Source organism: Phoca vitulina, unplaced genomic scaffold (assembly GCF_004348235.1).
Source record: "Phoca vitulina isolate PV1807 unplaced genomic scaffold, GSC_HSeal_1.0 scaffold5, whole genome shotgun sequence".
NCBI lineage: Eukaryota > Metazoa > Chordata > Mammalia > Carnivora > Phocidae > Phoca > Phoca vitulina.
Window position 1 is genome coordinate 31,849,314 of NW_022589708.1, and position 18,113 is coordinate 31,867,426.

Below are 18,113 nucleotides of genomic sequence, written 5' to 3' on the forward strand. Positions count from 1 at the left end.
TTTTGCAATTAAGAATTTTAATGCAATTTAAAGTAATGATAACATAATTATCTGTAGTAGCATGCTCCTGTTAAAATCGCAGAGTAAGCCACATTAAAATGTTAAAGGGGGAATTTCAACTACTTAGGCAACAATGATATGCAAGATGACTTAATTATTTTTTTGGAAACTGTATTTTGAAGATCTTTATGAAGATTTAAATGATGGTGACTCTGATGAGTAAGGAGGCATTAGTTTAGGGTTGCTGCTATTGTGAAGATAGAATTTCATGTAGATTCCAGTTTGAAGGCAGATGGCCCAGAATGGCAATTCAAGATTTCTTACTTCCCTTTTCTGTGACTTTCTGGACCTGCTTTGACTAATTCCCCAAAAAGTGATTTCCACAAAAGAGGTGACAAGAGAGCTTCAGGCATCCAGTGTAAACCACTCTTGACCCTGAAAACCCCTTGAAGTCCCTTGAATTAAACAAGGTCACAAAAATATTATTAATATTTATGATTTCTTTCTTTTTTATTTATTTGAGAGAGAGAGAGAGAGCAGGAGCAGTGGGGGGAGGGGCGGGCAGAGGGAGAGGGAGAAGCACACTCCTCGCTGAGCAGGTAGCCTGATGTAGGCTTGATCCCAGGACTTTGGGATCGTGACCTGAGCCGAAGGCAGATGCTTAGCCTACTGAGCCACCCAGGCGCCCCAATATTTATGATTTCTAATTTTATATTTAAGTAAGTTTAATGAACATCCTTATATACATTTTTCCTTAGAATAAATTAATAGAAATGGAAGTTTGGGTCAGAAAATAAATATATTTTTGAAGCTTTTGATACGTACTGCAAAAATGCACAGTAGGAAATGTGTAACAATTTACAGTCCACTGACATTGTATGAGCAATCCTATTTCCCACATCTTACTCTTCATCCAGCCCTCTAAAATTGATTCCTTTTCAAAAGTATTTGTCAGCTTGATAGATAAAAATGGCAATTTATTTTATTAATTTGTGTCTTTTTGACAATAGAAATGTAGACAATTTTTCATATTTTTATAGCACATAAATATTCCCTACCTCTCTTGTGGTATTTGTTCAATTTGTTTAACTTTTCCATCTTTCTCACATCATTACTCTGTGTCTTCCTGTTCTTAATCTGTGTTTAGATAGAAGAACTTATTCCAACAGATAAGGATAACAGAGCTGTTAAGACCAGCAAAGAAATTTCTAACAGGATACTCATATGTAGAATAGCTTGCCTTTTGAGGCAATGGACTTCCTGCTGGAAGCATCTGTCTTTGGGGATTTCTTCAGTTGCTAGAAGTTTGAAATAGATGAATTTGGCTGTTTATTCAACCTCTGAAACCCTAGGATCCCTTTGAATTTTTGCACTATGGTTCCTAGAGAAATTTTAAAAACCCACAAAACTTTTGTCCCAATAGTTGAGTAGTTAGAAAACACCTGCTCCTTATAGAAAGAGCCAGTAAGGTAACTTTTGAAACTTAAGTGAGCCTCAACTCAACTGTCTACCCACAAAGGACAGGAGGGGCATGTTCTTCTGCAATGAAATCTCAGACAGTGACTCAGCGCGTGCAAACTAGGCGTTCATTACACACTGTTTTGAAAGAATACAGTCAGGAAACACCAATAGCAATAATCATCTTGACACAAAATATGACATTAGGTTTTTTTCCAGTTTCAATGTAAACAGTGCATTTATAGTCCACTTAACACTAAAAGGTAATTTTCTCCTAATGAACAGAAGAGTTGTTAAAAAAAAATTATGATATACCAAGAGAGGTGACTATTTTTAATGGAATTATGCATGCTTGATTCTTATTACCATAATTAGCTTTTCCCCTGTTATGTGTTTTGTGGGTTTGTATTCTAGGAGAGTGCTAAATCAATAGCAGCCTCATCAGTGTCTGAAAAAAAGTTCAAGCCAAATGAACTTTCCCATATGGTTGTAAAATAAACTGCCATAAATTAACATGAGGGGTTTTTTTTGTGCTCTTGTAGAGCCTGAAATCACCAAGAATACATCTTTTTTAGACATACAATTATATCACATTTGGGGTGGGGGAAAGGTACCAAAGTAAAAATATGAAAGAATATGCTGTTGTGTCACCTTTTCTTATTTCTTCCCCTATTATTCCTATTTCCTATGAAGTAATCTGGAATCCTTGCTATAATAAGATGAATTATTTTACAAGTTGAGGCAATAAAAAAAGGAAAAAGAAAAGGATACAATACACAGAAACAAAAGATGAGGGCCAGGCTTTGCCTATAACTCTCATTATGTACAGAACCATTGTGAATTATTTTGCAATTATATTTTTAAAAAGTTCTCTTAAGGCATTTTCTCCAGTTGGTTAGTTCTTGTAACATCATCATCTCGTATCATTAATATCATCAAACATCACAGAAGGTCCCATTCTGCATAAAATACATTAGAATTACTGCAATTTGGAGCTCACGATTTGATGCTGATGCCAGTGTTGGTGATGAATGTTTGGCACTTCCAGTGTACCAGGGTCCTGGGCTGTGCCCTTTGGAGGTGTCACATTACCTCATTTAATCCTCTTAACAATCTAATGAGGCAGACGCTGTTATTAAAGCCCATTTTAAGATGAGGAAACTGAACCTCAGAAAACTTAAATAACGTGACCAAAGTTGTCTACCTGATAAAAAACAGAACTGAGGAGTTCTGACTCCAGAGCCTACACTCTTCAGCAGTATGATTTGTTAGCTACCCACCAACCATCTCAGAGAGGAAAATTTGAAAATTGACAGACTTAAAGGATATGTGGACAATATAAACTGTGTAGGCTTTTAGAAAGCCAGTGACTAGAACGTAGTGGGGAGCTCTGAGTAGTGAGATGAGGGTGATGATATATTATCACATGGAGTGAGAATCACCACTGGCAGTACTGGGAAGCAGGCTCAGTTTCAGTTTGGATTCCTCCAAAGTTTTCTTTTCCATCTTTTCCCACCTGTTACACTGCTTTGCTTTCGTTCTCTGTTCTCTTCCTCAGTGAAATGTCTACTAGAGTTCAAAGGTCTTTGCTGAGTTTTAGTGATAAGATTTAAGGTTTGCCTTATGGTAATAACCTTGTTTGTGTATTATTCTTATGGAATATACACAAACTGTAAAGGTTTAGATATGGTAAAACTCAGCTACAATTTTTCAGTCACTTCCTCATGGAAGACTCATGGAAGCTAATTCAAATTTTATAAAATGAGAGAAGTAAGGAACTTGATCAAGGAAGTCTTTAAGAACTCATTAGAGCTCAAAGGCATCAACTTTTAGTTCTCTGAAAATGGGCTGTGAACTATACAGGACCCTAAGACCAAAGTAAGAGCTGGAGAGTGAGATTGCAGGGGATGACTTGGGTTAAACGAGGAGAAAGGTTGTTGACAGTTGTTCTTCCAGTAGAGGCCCTGCAGTGTGGACAAGGGAGCCCACTTAGGTCTGATTCTGGGTCTGTTAGTGACCACCTGAATTATCTACAGCAAGGTAATTAAGCTCAGTTTTCTCATTTGTATCATGGAGTTGAAAGAGCCTTCCTCACTGTAATTGCCTGAGGATTTGATGTTTGAATATCTGTAGAACTTTTAGGACTAAACCATACCTAGCAGATAGTAGATGTTCTACCAAAATGGTAGTCTCCACCTTCCTCCACTCTTCATTCCTTCCTGGTGGTGAAAGTAAGATGTTCCCCACAATTTGGAGCCTGGTAACTGCTTGTGCCTCAAAGGATTAACCAATTTGTAAAAGATCATTAATAAAATTATAGCTACCATGGACTGAACACATTGTATCCTTCCTGAGCGGATTCTGTGCTAGCTGTTCTTGTGTTATTTCACAGTTCAACCTTACGATATGCTTGTGAGGTAGATGCAATTATTCTCGTTTATGGAGGAGGAAGCTGAATGTGTAGCTCTTGCCCAAACTCTTGCCACATACTTGCGATTCCCTGGGCCAATATTTATATCCAAATATTATTAAACTCAAAAAACAGTGTTCTTTCCACTCAAATATGTGCTTGCATTAAAGGTCATTTTACTGAAATGATTACTGGGAAATTTATATTGCAAGTCTACATTTTATTCTTTATTCTTAATTGTCCCCTTAACGTTTAATTTTTTAGAAATTTGATTTTGTAATATTTGATTCATATAAGGAAGGATCATATGCATGATACATGAAGGTTATAAAGCAAGATAACATAAACACTTTGAATCCATTCCCAATTTCAGAACTAAGACATTTCTAGGCTTTTAGGACTTTCCTATGTGTTCCTTCCAGATCTTTCATCCTGTTTGCTTTTCCCTTATTTTAGACCAGGAAGGACAAATACCATATGATTTCACTCCTATGTGGAATCTATAAAACAAAACAAATGAATAAACAAATGAACACAAAGCAGAATTAGACCTATAAATACAGGGGACAAACTGATGGTTGCTAGAGGGAAGAGGGATAGGGAGATGGACAAAATAGGTGAAAGGGAAGGGGGGTAGGCTCCCAGTTATGGGATGAATAAGCCATTAGAATAAAAGGTACAGCATAAGGACTATAGTCAATAGTATTATAATAACATTGTATGGTGACAGAGGGCAGCTATACTTGTGGTAAGCATAGCGTAACATATAGAGAAGTTGAATCACTATGTTGTACACCTGAAACTAATGTAACATCATGTGTCAACTATACCCAAATAAATTTTTAAAAAAAATTAGTTTCATAACATATGTAAGTATCTCTAGGCAATTCTTAACTTTACTTGTTTTTTAGTTTTTTCAAAATGATTATTAGTTTCATCACATATGTAAGTATCTCTAGGCAATTCTTGTTTTTTAGTTTTTTCAAAATGATTTCATACTATGTTCAGTCTTCTGTTTGATGTTTTGACTTGACATTATGTTTCTAGGATCCTTTCATGTGATAGCTTCTAGTCCTATTCATTTTCATCATTATATCATATTCCACTGCATTTTTCAAAATTTATTTATCCATTTTCTTTTAGATGGATATGGAAGCTATTTTTTTAATTTAAAAAATTAGCTGTAAAGCACACTGTTTTTACTGATATTCATGGAAATACCTTCTGATGTACATGGGCAAGAGTTTCTTCCAAGTGTATGCCCAAAAGTGGAAATGCAAAGACAAAGGGTATGCACATATTTATCCATACTAAAATGTGCCAAATTTATTTTTGAAGAGGCTGTATTAATTCATGCCCTTACCAGCTGTGTATAAGAATACCCTTTGCTTCATGTTGTCTCCAAGCCTTGTTGGTATCAGACATAACTTTTTCCCAATCTAATGAATGTTAAATACTATCTTGTTGTGGTGTCATGTTCATTTCCCTTATTATTAACCAAGTTAGACTTCTTTCTCAGTTTATTGGGCTTTTAGTATTTTCTCTTCCATAAAATTACCTCTTCATAGTTTTGACCATTTTATTTTGAGTTGCCTGATATTTTTAAAAAAATTCATTTGAATTAGTTCTTAATATATTTTGGATATTAATGTGTATAAATATCTTTTCCCAGTATTTGATTTACCTTTTCACTTTCTTTAGGATGCTTTGTAATGTATCATTATTCTTCATTTTTATGTAGTAGAATTTATCAACCTTTTATTGTATGGTTAGCATTTTTTAGTTTGATGAAGTCCAATTTATCAATTTTCCCTTTTACAGATTGTGCTTTCCTGTCAAGTTTAAGAAATCTTTGCTTTGTCCTAGATCTTGAAGATTTTCTCTTTTTTCCCTTTAAAGTTTTATAGTTTTATATTTACACAAGTCCAATGGGTCACAATTAAGTTTATGATCCATTTTAAGTTATTTTTTTTATAAGAAGTAAAGTTTAGGTTGAGATTCACATTTTGTGATTAGAGGCACCATTATTTTCAGCCCCATTTATTGAAAAGGCTCTTCTTCCTCCACTGAATTACTTCTGTACCTTTGTTAAAAATCAGCTGAGCATATTTGTGTGCGTCTATCTCTGGGTTCTCTATTTTATTCCATTGATCTATGATTCTGTCCCTCCACTGACTGTGCTGTCTTGATTATTATAGCTATATAATAAACACTAATATCAGAGTGATTTTTTCCACTATGTTTTTTGTTGTCAAGTTGTTTTAGCTATTCTAAGACCTGTGCCTTTCTATATGAATTTTTTAAGAAACTTGCTATGCCTACAAAAAATTTTCAATAGGATTTTGATAGGCATAGACATTACATCAAATGTATAGATCTAGTGAAGAATTGATATCTTTACCATGTGGAGTCTTCCAATTTATGAAGACAGTATGTCTCCCCATTTATTTAGGACATGATTCATTTCATCAGTATTTTGTGATTTTCGGTATATAGATCCTGTACATGCTGTGTTTTGAACATACCTAAGTACTTCATTTCCTTTGGAACAATTTTATCTTGGTTTCTGCATGTTTGTTGTTAGTATGTGGAAATGTGATTGATTTTTTATGTTGATTTGTTATCTTTTGACCTTATTGAACAAACTCCTTTGTTAGTTCTAAGATTATTTTTGTAGATTTCTTGGGATTCTCTGTGTAGATAACCATGTTACATACAAGGGGAGACGGTTTTCTTTCTTTCTTTCCAATTTATATGCCTTTTTTTTTTTTTGCCTTATTGCAGTGGCTAGAATTTCCAGTAGTATATTGAATAAGAGTGGTGAGAATAGATGTCAAACATCCTTACCTTGCTGATGTTACAGGGAAAGCATTCAGCCTTTCATCATTAAGTATGATGTTAGCATAGGTTTTTTGTGGATGTTCTTTATCAAGTTGAGGTTAACAACTCTCTATTCCTAACTTACTGAGAGTTTCTATTATGAGTGGTATTGGATTCTGTCAAATGCTTTTTCTATGCCAAATGACATGATCATATAATTTGATGAGCATTTTTTTTTTTTTTTTTTTTGTCTTAAGAAGCAAAGGAAAAGAAACAGACTCTGCACTAGGTTCTGGGCTTTTCAGCTGACAATAGTAGTGGTTTATTACAGTTTTTGAACACATTAGGAAGTAAATCTCTATTGTAGATAGCCCTGTAAATCCAAAGCTGTAGGAGGTTTAGAAAATTACAGGTTTTAGCAGCAACTGTAAAATGATGATAGCACTAAAAGTCTAATGTTGGATTTTTCTAAGTCCTTAAACATAACATTGGGCATGAGTCAGTCATATGTTTCAGTCTTCAAAGATATAGAGAAGATATTTTGTCCCTAAATTCTTTCCTATTACTTTGTTTGTACTATGGAATCACGTAGTTGGTAGACTGAGTAAAAAGTAGGATAGACTTTTGTTGCCATCAACTGCTTATAATTCCAATTCACATTCTTAGAAAGATAAGATGCAAAGCAAACTGTTAGCAAAAATCCTCTCAAGTTTAACATAAAATGGGCTGTCCTGTTGGAATTAGACAATGCATGCCAAAGCATTGTCTTCCAGATCAACTTCAAGCCATGAAAGAGTTGCACACAAAGGTCTTCATTTACATTTTCTCTGTGTTATTCATCCCTCTTGTGGACAGGGCTAGGGCTGAGAAGTGGAGAGGATGCAAAGGGAAATGGGTAATGGACCTTGGTACTAAGGAGAAAGACAGACTCATAAACAATTCTGAGGCTATTACGTAAGTATAGCTAAGATATGGATGAAAAGTGACAAAGAAAAGCATCCAAATGCTTCATTTATGTGACAACATAAGCCCATATGTTTGAAATAATTGGTGTGACAATCAGAACCTTTCAGTTTCCATCTGGATATATGTTATATTGTCAACACTGCCCAATTTTGAAGATAAAGCCTTCATTTGGTTTTGTAGCATGATAGGTTCTTTTTAGCTCATTTGTTTCCTTTCTTATAAAATGTGTTGTTGCAGCTTCCATAATACACTTTTGATGACATCACAGATGATTCATCTGTTAGTCTCATCACTCAACACACTAGGCTACACTGGCAGAAATCCTTCTTGCATTTATGCTACCTAAATTGAAAACTACTGTCAAATACTTCAAGAAAGAGAAAGAAACCCCAAGAGAATTAGGTGATAATATTATTCAGTGATATCTATTGAGAGCATTTACTTAATCAAAATAAAAGATGTGACACCTGCTATAAATCTATCACTCTCCCCAGCTGGTGCAGAAGAAGGCAGACGGCTTGGGCTATGAAATACCTTCCATTGGGTGCCTGGGTGGCTCAGATGGTTAAGCGTCTGCTTCGGCTCAGGTCATGATCCCAGGGTCCTGGGATCGAGTCCCACATCGGGCTCCCTGCTCCTTGGGAGCCTGCTTCTCCCTTTGCCTCCCTCCCTCTCTCTCTCTCTCTCTGTCTCTCATGAATAAATAAATAAAATCTTTAAAAAAAAAAAAAAGAAATACCTTCCATTGTGGAGTCTTCCCCTGAGTGGTGGTTTGAGCAAGGAGGTGAGAGGAGAAGGAAGCTGCCCCAGCTTAGTTCAGCAACATCTCCTGACTTCCTGGCAAGTCACTTTGATGTGCTAGGCCTTTGAAGTTAAGTCCTTTCATATATTGTACCCCTCTTCCCAATCTCTTTATTAGCCCCTGCAGTTTATCAGAGGGAGAAAAGTCCTCTGATAATTACTTCTTTTAGGGAGTCTGAGAGAAGCAAGGCATAGAAGAAAAAAAGACAGGAAGAGAGAGAGAGAGGGAGCACAAATGCTAGAAGGGGAAATGGGTAGTGAGTGTAAAGCTATTTGTCATTTGAATCTACCTCACCAAATTTTAGTTGAAAAGTATGCCATTAAAATAACCAGGACTTGGCATTATAACAGCTTTTCTGGGGTATTTTATACTCTGGTCTTCAGATTCTTGGGCCTGTTTTATGCTGATAAGAATGCTGTTTACCTTTTTGCATTTTAGAATGTTAATTTTTAGAGAAATCAAGAGTCTTCTTGAGTATTTTTATTTCACTGATTTTAGAAACTCTTTTAGAAACTCAAACCACACCACTGCCAATACCCTCATATGTAAAATGAAGTTAATAAGGGTATCTATTTCTTAAAGTTATTAAAGGAGGAAATGAGCTAATATTTGTAAAGGGCTTAGAAGTACCTGGCAAAGTAAATGCTATGTAAATGTTTATTAAATAGAACAATAAAAATAGTTTAAAAATAAAATCTATAAAAGGGAATAATGAAATATTGAATAAAATACACTTTTGTAAGTGAGATTGTCAGTCATCATTGTACTTAATCTATGTTAAATTATTTCCAAAATTAGACTGGTAACTCCAGAGAAATTAATGTTGTTTCTGCCCCCTCTTGCTATATTGGATGATGCTGAAGTTCCATATTGGTGTTACCTCTTATAGGTGACACAGAAAACACTAGTTTTAATTATTTCTAAACTCTTCTGTGGTGCTAAGGAGGACACTTGTTCTTAGTTTACTTAGGTTTTGGCAAGAAGATTATTGCACCGTTTGGTGGTCTGGCTGAGATGTGGCCCAGGGTAGCCAGATGGTGACTGCCTTTATCCAGTAAAAACTTTCTCTGGCTTGAGATGTGATGAGCAACATCATTTGGCCCCTCTTTCAGGAAGAAATTCAAAGTTGTTTCTGCTTCCATGTTTTCCTTCCGTGTTTCTGTTGAATCTCTTACCATGTATTTCAGAAGAATTGCCAGAATAAAGCACTTACTTCCTTGACTGATATATTTACATTAATCATCAGCCTTTCAGCAGAACCTGACCTAGCATGTCCCAATGACAGATTTCTTGCTGCTGTTTTTGCAACAGGCTCAGAATATTAAGGCTGGAAATCTACCAGGGCTGGGGCTATTGATCACACCAGTGCTAGTCCCTGGCTATTGCCAGGCATTTTAGTTTATGGCTTGTATTCAGGCTTTAAGGATTGGTGCACTAACCATTCACTATTGTAGATGGGCATTGGCTGAAAGCCTGACTTAAGGTTTGCAAAATAATCACCGTTTCCTGGTTACCAAGCCAACCAATTTTTAAAGTTTCCAGACAAGATGTCTACAGACTCAATTAGGGCCTCAGTGCTGAAGAAACTGTACCAGCTCTGTGCATTTAAAATACCAAGAGTCTGTCCACCTAAAAAATACCTGTGGCCATTTATATTCTTTAGACTCTTATCTTAGGAGCAGAGACAACAGTTGCTTTTTATTTGTAATAGTGAATGGTTAGAACACCAGTTAAGAGTACCTAGGGGCTTAGATTCTCTCTTCTATTTCATGGATATGTTAACTAAATTGTATTATACCTTTACGGTCTACCTGCTATTTCAAGAACTTGTGGTTGAGAATTACCATAAAATGGGTTTCTGGATTTCAAACCTGGCTAGATGACTGATTCCCCACTTATCCCATTATCTTCTATGAACAATTAAAAGAACAGCTGGAACTACTGCAATGTGTTGAGCGATGACCATGTGCCTAATAGTGTGCTAAGTATAATCAGTAAGTGTTCTCTCATTTCACACTCACATTACCCCCATGAGCTTGCTATCATTATGTCCATTTTATTGCTGAAGAAATCAGTACTCAGTTGACTTACTTAATCATATAGATAGTAAAGAGATAGAGATGAGATTTGAATCTAGGGTAATCTGAAGACAAAGCCCATACTTTTAGTCATTATGCAAAATTTGCTTCCTCAATGGCAAGATTGCTCATTCTCTTTATTGAAGAGTTAACCAAATCTGTTGGGACATATGACAAGATTAGTGCATCAGTATGTCTGCCGTGACAAGGAATGCTGGCCAAGAAGTTAAAAGGAACCTAAATTCCATCTGTCTAGAACTCTTTTAAAATATCCACATCAACATATCAACATTTGCACCTCTGCATTCTCAAGAACTTGTTAAAGCCATTGATTTTCTATGTATATGAATATGTCCATTAATGAAGAGCATCTATTCCAATGACTTAAAATACACGCAGCATTAATTTTTAACAGACGTGAGAGCAAATAGTCCACACATCAGAAACTTGGCATCATCTTTCAGAAACCAAAGCTTGGCCATGTTTTTCTCCCAACTGTCCTCAGGAAAGCCCCTCATTTTCCCCATCTTATCTTCTCTAGGAGACCATGTGTCATAAATATGTCATTATAATGAGCAATATTAGGGGCACAAAGAATTAAAGACAGCTGAAAAAGAAGTTTTTCCATTAATCTACTATTCATGAATATGTAGCTGGAAAGAGTTAAAAATTATTCAGAACAGGCAGGTATATTAGAAAAAGATGGGGAGAATATAGTAATAGTAATGCAACTATTTAAATGTGAATCTTCTATGTACCTGGGAGAGAATAAAAATGGTAGTAGCAACTATTTAAAGAGAACTTTTATGCACCTTTCTTTTTATACAGGTACATTATTTCTTTAAATTCTTATCACAACCTTTTGAGCTGGATCTCATTTTGGTAATTTTTTCAAATGGAGGAAATGGAAGTTAAGGGTTTTTTTTTGTATTTTGCCCAATGATAACAAAGCCAGAATTCAATTCTAGGTGTGTCTAACTCGGAAGTTCGGGTTTTTTCAACTAAAGCCTCCATAGTCACATTTAGCTGAACATACAGCACAGTGGTACAGTGATGGTGTTGGGGAGCTCTTGGCTTGATTCAACTGTTCTGTGTGGTCAGTTTGAAAATAATTTTGTTTTATTAATTTTTTTTTAATTTATGAAATTTTTTTTTACCTTTTTTAAGTTTTTATTTTCATTCCAGTTAGTTAACACATAGTGTTATATTAGTTTCCAGTGTACAATATAGAGATTCAACAATTCTATACATCACCTGCTGCTCATCACAAGTGTGCTTCTTAATCCCTGTCACTTGTTTAACCCAAACCATAGGCATAGGAGACAAGCCAAAAGAGTACTGTTGTCCACATTTTTAAAAACAGATTAACTTATATTTTATATTATTTTAATTTTTCTCCATAATCCCTTTCTCCTTAATCTCTTTCCTTAAGAAAGAGACCATGAAGGAAGACTACTATTAACCTGATGAGAAATAAAGGCTGAAAATTATTTTGTCTAGATGTGAATTTTTCCATAATGAATCTGTAATAGGACTTCCCTGGACATAAAGAAAATTCAATATACAGGAGGAATGTAGTGGAAAGTGGAATTTAAGATTTAATAATGAAGGGAATTAAATTATATTCTCTTCATTCCTAGCATAGAGCATTACACCCTCAAATACTTAATATGTATTTTCTGTTAACAAGAACATTATTCAACATAATATAATAATATAAATTTATATTTATATATATAATATAAATATCAAAATTGAGAAATTAAGATTGGTATTACTATCTAATGCTCAGATCTCATTCAAGTTTTGCCAGAATTGCTAATTATAGCCTTTTTAGAAAAGGGATCCAGTTAAGAATCACAGATTACATTTGCTTGTTATGTCCCTTTAGTCTCCTTTAATCTGGAATAGTTTCTCCTCTTTTTTTAAAATTAAATTTTATTTTTTTCTTTTGTGACCCTGACACTTTTGAAGATTACAGAATACCACTCTTTTGAAGAATGCCACTCACTGCAGGATTCTCAAATGTTTCATTATAATCAGATTTGGTGATACAGGTGGTACACAATTTTGCTCACTTTCATCATTTGACTAAAGGTATTATCTGTTAAACTTCTCCATTCTGAAGGTACTTCCTGCACACCTTTGTAATTAATAAGTATTTTGTGGAGAAGTATGTTGAAACTATGCAAATATCCCATTTGTTGTTAAATTTCAAAAAAATTTTTATTTATCTATTTATATCTATATGGACTCATGGTTTCCTATTTAATTTAATAAGTTATATTCAATTATTATTATTTTTTTAATTTTTATGCTAAGATAGTCCTAGATTTTCCAAGGGGGCTTCTGTGTCATTTTGACATGTCCCTATCATTCTATAAGCATATCTTTGCTTTCTGGACAAAATGTTACACATTCATCTTCACTTTCCCTACCTCAGCCTTGTTATCAACTATTTTTCCAAGGATCCCTGGTTCCTTTATTGAGGAATAGTATTTAGAAACCAAGATCTCGCACTAGGTGTGCTCATTGCTATTGGGATATCACTGTTCTCAGGCCCTCTCAGTGGACATACACACACACAGACACATACATACACACACGCATGCATGTATGTTTCTTACTATGTCTCTATCTAGTTAGCCAGCTATTGAAAACCTGGCCCGATTCTACCTATTTTGATTCAACCCTGTAGATTTCATTCTAGTTTTCTCACATTCTGTATTTATAACTCTCTTTTCTTATACTGAAGAAGTTGGCTCCCATTATCTTTGATGTGTTTGTTTGATCACTTCCCCCGTATGTAATAAATTTCCAATGGCTCTGTAGCCCCCTTCCCCCCACCCACATGTCCTTCTCATTCTACCCAGGCTCCAACTCCTTGTGCCAGGCTGTTCTCCAATGTGCGTGACCTCCCCCACCCTTCTTGGGTTCTGGTGCCCCATTCCTGGCCAGCTCCTACCCCTCATGGCTGTCTTCCTCAAATTGCCTAGTTCTGTCACACTGTGCCAGGCAGCCTCCCTGGCAAATGTCCTCCTCACCCTGCTTGGTGTTTTGATTCACCACACTGGACCTCCTTTCTTTCTGCTTTGCCTCACCTCATCTTGTTTGAACTATGACATCCTATACCAGGTCACCTTCCAGCATGGATGCCCTTCTCACCCTGTTTGTTTCTGAAACCCTAATCTTATCCCTCATCACCCTCCTTGGGCCTTGTCACTCCATGCATTCTACCCCTTTTCCCCAAGTGGATGTTTATCTTGCCTGCCCCATCTAATGTCTTTACAGTTGAATTACTCAGGAAGGCAAAGGAAGGAAATGGAGGGAAAAGGAAGGAGAAGAGGAAGTCAAGGAGAAGAATAATGAATACTTTTGAAAGAATATTATTGTCTTAGTCAGTTTGGGCTACTATAACAAATCTCCATAGACTGGGTGACTTAGACAACAAACACATATTTCTCACATTTCTGGAGGCTGGGAAGTCCAAGATCAAGACTGCTGTGGATCTAGTGTTTGGTGAGATACTGCTTGCTGGTTTGCAGATGGCCATCTTCTTGTTATATTCTCACATAGTGGAGAGCGGAGAGCTCTGGTCTCTGAATATCCTTGTAGGGTCACTAATAGTATTCCTGAAGGCTCCACCCTCATGATCACCTCCTGAAGGCCCCACCTCCAAATACCATGATATAGGGGATTTAAGCTTCAACATATGAATTTTGAAGAAACACAGACATTCAGTCCATAGCAATCATTGATTATGCCCTATTTTCTAGTTAAATTTTTCCTTTCTGAAGTGTTTTACTAGAATAGAGTAGCAGGGGCATTTTTTACTCAGTTGTCTTTACTAATTAAAATTCCAAAAGATCACAAATAAATGACTATTATAATACTTTTTAATAATACTTATATAATAATAATTACAAACACATGGGTGGTCTATACAAATGTTAAATATCTGTTAAAAGCCTCAGATTATAATCAAACAGTAATATATGGCTCTGTTTTCTTGTATTTATATATGTATAAAATGGTGTTGTTAAAATATTTAAAAGTAAGGGCGCCTGGGTGGCTCAGTTGGTTAAGCGACTGCCTTCGGCTCAGGTCATGATCCTGGAGTCCCTGGATCGAGTCCCGCATCGGGCTCCCTGCTCGGCAGGGAGCCTGCTTCTCCCTCTGACCCTCCCCCATCTCATGTGCTCTCTCTCTCTGTCTCAAATAAATAAATAAAATCTTTAAAAAAAAAAAAAATTTAAAAGTAAGACATCTTGTAATGGGTATCATATCTCTAAGCTGATTGGAGTTTTAACTGGAATCCAGTTAAATTCAAGGCAAAACTTATAGTGCCAACTAAATGAGTTCTTAATTTTTCATTGCCTTTATTTGAAAGGAGACTTCAGAGTCTTGCAAAATTTATCTACAAATGAATGAATGTATTAATTTAAACAAAATAAACACAAGGTTCTACTCCATGCCCATTATGGGTGGTGATATCATCATTGTTTGAAGAGACACTTGTAAGGATGACAAAAGTTGTCTAGGTTTATAACCAGCCTTGAAATTTTACTGCTTTGTACTCAGAAATATCTCCTTGGCCTTTAATTTATATATTTTATTTTCCATATTTTATGATAACTGGGAAACTAAACATAGAAACACTTATTTAATTTTCTCTAGGAAAAAAATATAAAAATATATTCCTAGATATAGAACAGATGCACAGGACATGCATTGAAAATAGTATGAAAACTGTCATGTCAGCCCTCACCATCACATTTTTTCACCTGCTTGGGGAATTGTACATCTCTGGCTTGTTGAACACATTCTTGACTGTAAAATTGAAGACTGCCAGATCAAAAATGCTGCCTTAAGCATGTTATTTCTTAGCTTATATTTTATACTGAGAAGGAAAAACCATTAAACTACATACTAAAGCATAATGGAATGGTGTTAAAGAATGGAACTGATTTTAAGAAGACATAAGTTGCAGAGATACCTTTGTAGATCAATCAAGATTAATTTATATAGCACTCTTTAATGTCTAGATTTACTGAACTTGGGCAATCTAAGCCAAACTGCAATACTTAGTCACTTAGACCACAGGCCCCTATAATCCTAAGAATATTTCTAAATTTGAGAAAATACCCACATTAAAATGGTGCAATTTATACTTTAATCCTCAGCCCCTTGAAAAAAAATTTTTGCTAAAAGATGTAATTACCCTTTGTCTCTAAAATTCTGCTTTATTATTACATTAAATGATCAGTAAAATATTTTATAAAATAGAAAATAAATATGTTCTATATTCATATATGAAGATAAGCAACCTAAATTTTTAGATTCTAAAAATGCCCCAAGAACTAAAAATGTTTTTTTAGTAAAGCAATCTATAGCTGGCTTTTATTAAGTGCTCATTCTAAGCCAGATATGCTTTATATACATTATCTCATTGAACCATCACCTCCATCCTATGAGGTCGACATTTTTATCATCCCCATTTTTCAGATGAGGAAACTAAGACCTAGAGAGCTTACCTAAGGTCACACAGGTGGCAAATGATGCAGTAGGGATTTGAATTCGGTAGTCTGATGCTATGGTCATGCTTTTAACCTTCATGCAGTGATATATGAGTGAGGGACCAAAAGAAAATGGAATCCATATTTTCAAAATTTTGTTACTTTGTTTATGCTACAGATTATTCTCTATCAGAGTACGATAAAAAAAAGTGGCATTTTCCCAAGTTCACTCTTCTATGGAATTCTAGAAGGCAATTAAAGAGACTATAGATGAGATTAGGCTTGAGCAATTCAGAATAGGGGAGAATGCAAGGGAGAACCCAGTCTTGGTGGCCCCTGCTTCTACCCTGGCTCCAGAGCTGTGCCTGCCCCTCCCACTGGCCAATTCCAGGCAATGCTCACTATAGTTAAGGGTACAGAGTCTGGAGCAGACACAGCTGAATCCTATTCCAGCTGCACCATTTATTACCAAGACGTTTTGGAAAAATGACAACCTCTCTGAGCTCCACTTTTTCATTTGTGAAAAAAAGGAACAGGATACAATAACACCTTGTAGTCTTGTTTGGGGATTAAAATGAGCTAAAAGTGGCCCATAATATGGTCAGTCTTTCTTGTCCTACCTCAAATTCCTATTTACATTGCCCTGTTGCTGACCACTCTGGCTGTCTGAAGACCTTATTTTCTTAGTATTCTACAATGAGGTCTTGCTTGCTGCAAAATCCATTCTCTTCTTCCCATATTCATAGTCATGTTTTGTGTGTGAAGGTTGATCTCAGTTTGACTTTGGAAACAAAGCAATTAAATGAGCCTACTGGGCATATTGGCATCTTAAAAGCAAGTGTGTTAACTCAGATGGATCTAGCTTGTAGACTGTTGAGCTATGTGACAATATGAAAGTGATTTCAGGCAAGGTAGGAGAGACATTTTTGGTAAGCCTTCTCAAACCAAAACATATTAACCATGATCTATTCTTTCAGAGAAAAGGCTGGCCTCCTTCATATCTGTCCCCCACCTCACCTATGGGTCCTCTTAAAAGCCTGCATATTTTCTTCTCCAGTGCTGGAAAAAGGGGGTCTGAAGATTAACTGACCTGGTTGTTTTGAAAGGTTCCTGACCTCACTTTAGAGGCACACATGGGGGAATTTTATAGCTTGTTAGTATGCACAGGTGACTCAATAATTATAATAAAATGCTCTTCTGGTTGAGGTGTATAGATGTAATGAAAAAGAAAGCAGCAAATGGTTAATGAGTAAAAAAATAATTTCAAAGAAAGGCAGGGCATGGATGGCTTTCTGAAGATGAGAGGCTAAAGGTAGGAGTCCTAAGAATAGGATTCACTTAGCTCAGGTCATGGAATTTATACATGACAGGGTAGTTTATAGTAGCATGAGTGTTGTTACTAGAATCTCAGTGTTAGTCATAATATGAAATATATGATATTATCCCTTCTTGAAGACTCAGCTCTGAAGTACCACTCACAGATACCCATATTTCCAGTGGCATGCATATTGACCATTGACAGCTAACACGGGAGGCTAGGGGAAAAGAGAATCCATCAGCTTCTTCCCACATATCATTCTTCAGAAAGAAGAATTAGCAGAGCTGAAGCAGAAACCCTCTCTTTTTTTTTCTGGCTAGGACTTGTTTCTTTATATTGTTCTCTTTGGTTCTACAAAAAATAACTTAAAGGATAGTTGTCTTAGTTGCCAGACCAGACGGAACTATAACTTCTAAAAATGCAGTGATCATTAGCACATCTTGGCCTTTCTTGTAAATTCATTGAAAGCCCCTTCATAATGTAGATTTCCTTGAAGTTTCAGAATTGACTGGGAAGGACCAGTTCCTCCCTGGCCAAGGCTGACAAGGCTGTGACTTGAACCACCAGGTGACGCACCTGATTAGGTCCCTGAAAGAGCAGAGGATAAAGAGATTTTGAAAACCTAAACCCATTGTGGAGAAAGAAGTGCCCCTTTGAGCATGACTGTAGTAAAATAGGGAATAAAGGAATGCAAATACTTCAAAAAGTAGTATGAGATCATGCCCTTTTATTTATTTTATTTTAT

At 35.8% G+C, this 18,113-nt stretch overlaps 1 pseudogene; it reads right to left on the reverse strand.

Annotated features, from left to right (window-relative positions):
* LOC116631393 overlaps positions 1–16,135 on the reverse strand; it is a 28,317-nt pseudogene extending 12,182 nt beyond the window's left edge.
* Positions 16,136–18,113: the final 1,978 nt, after the last annotated feature.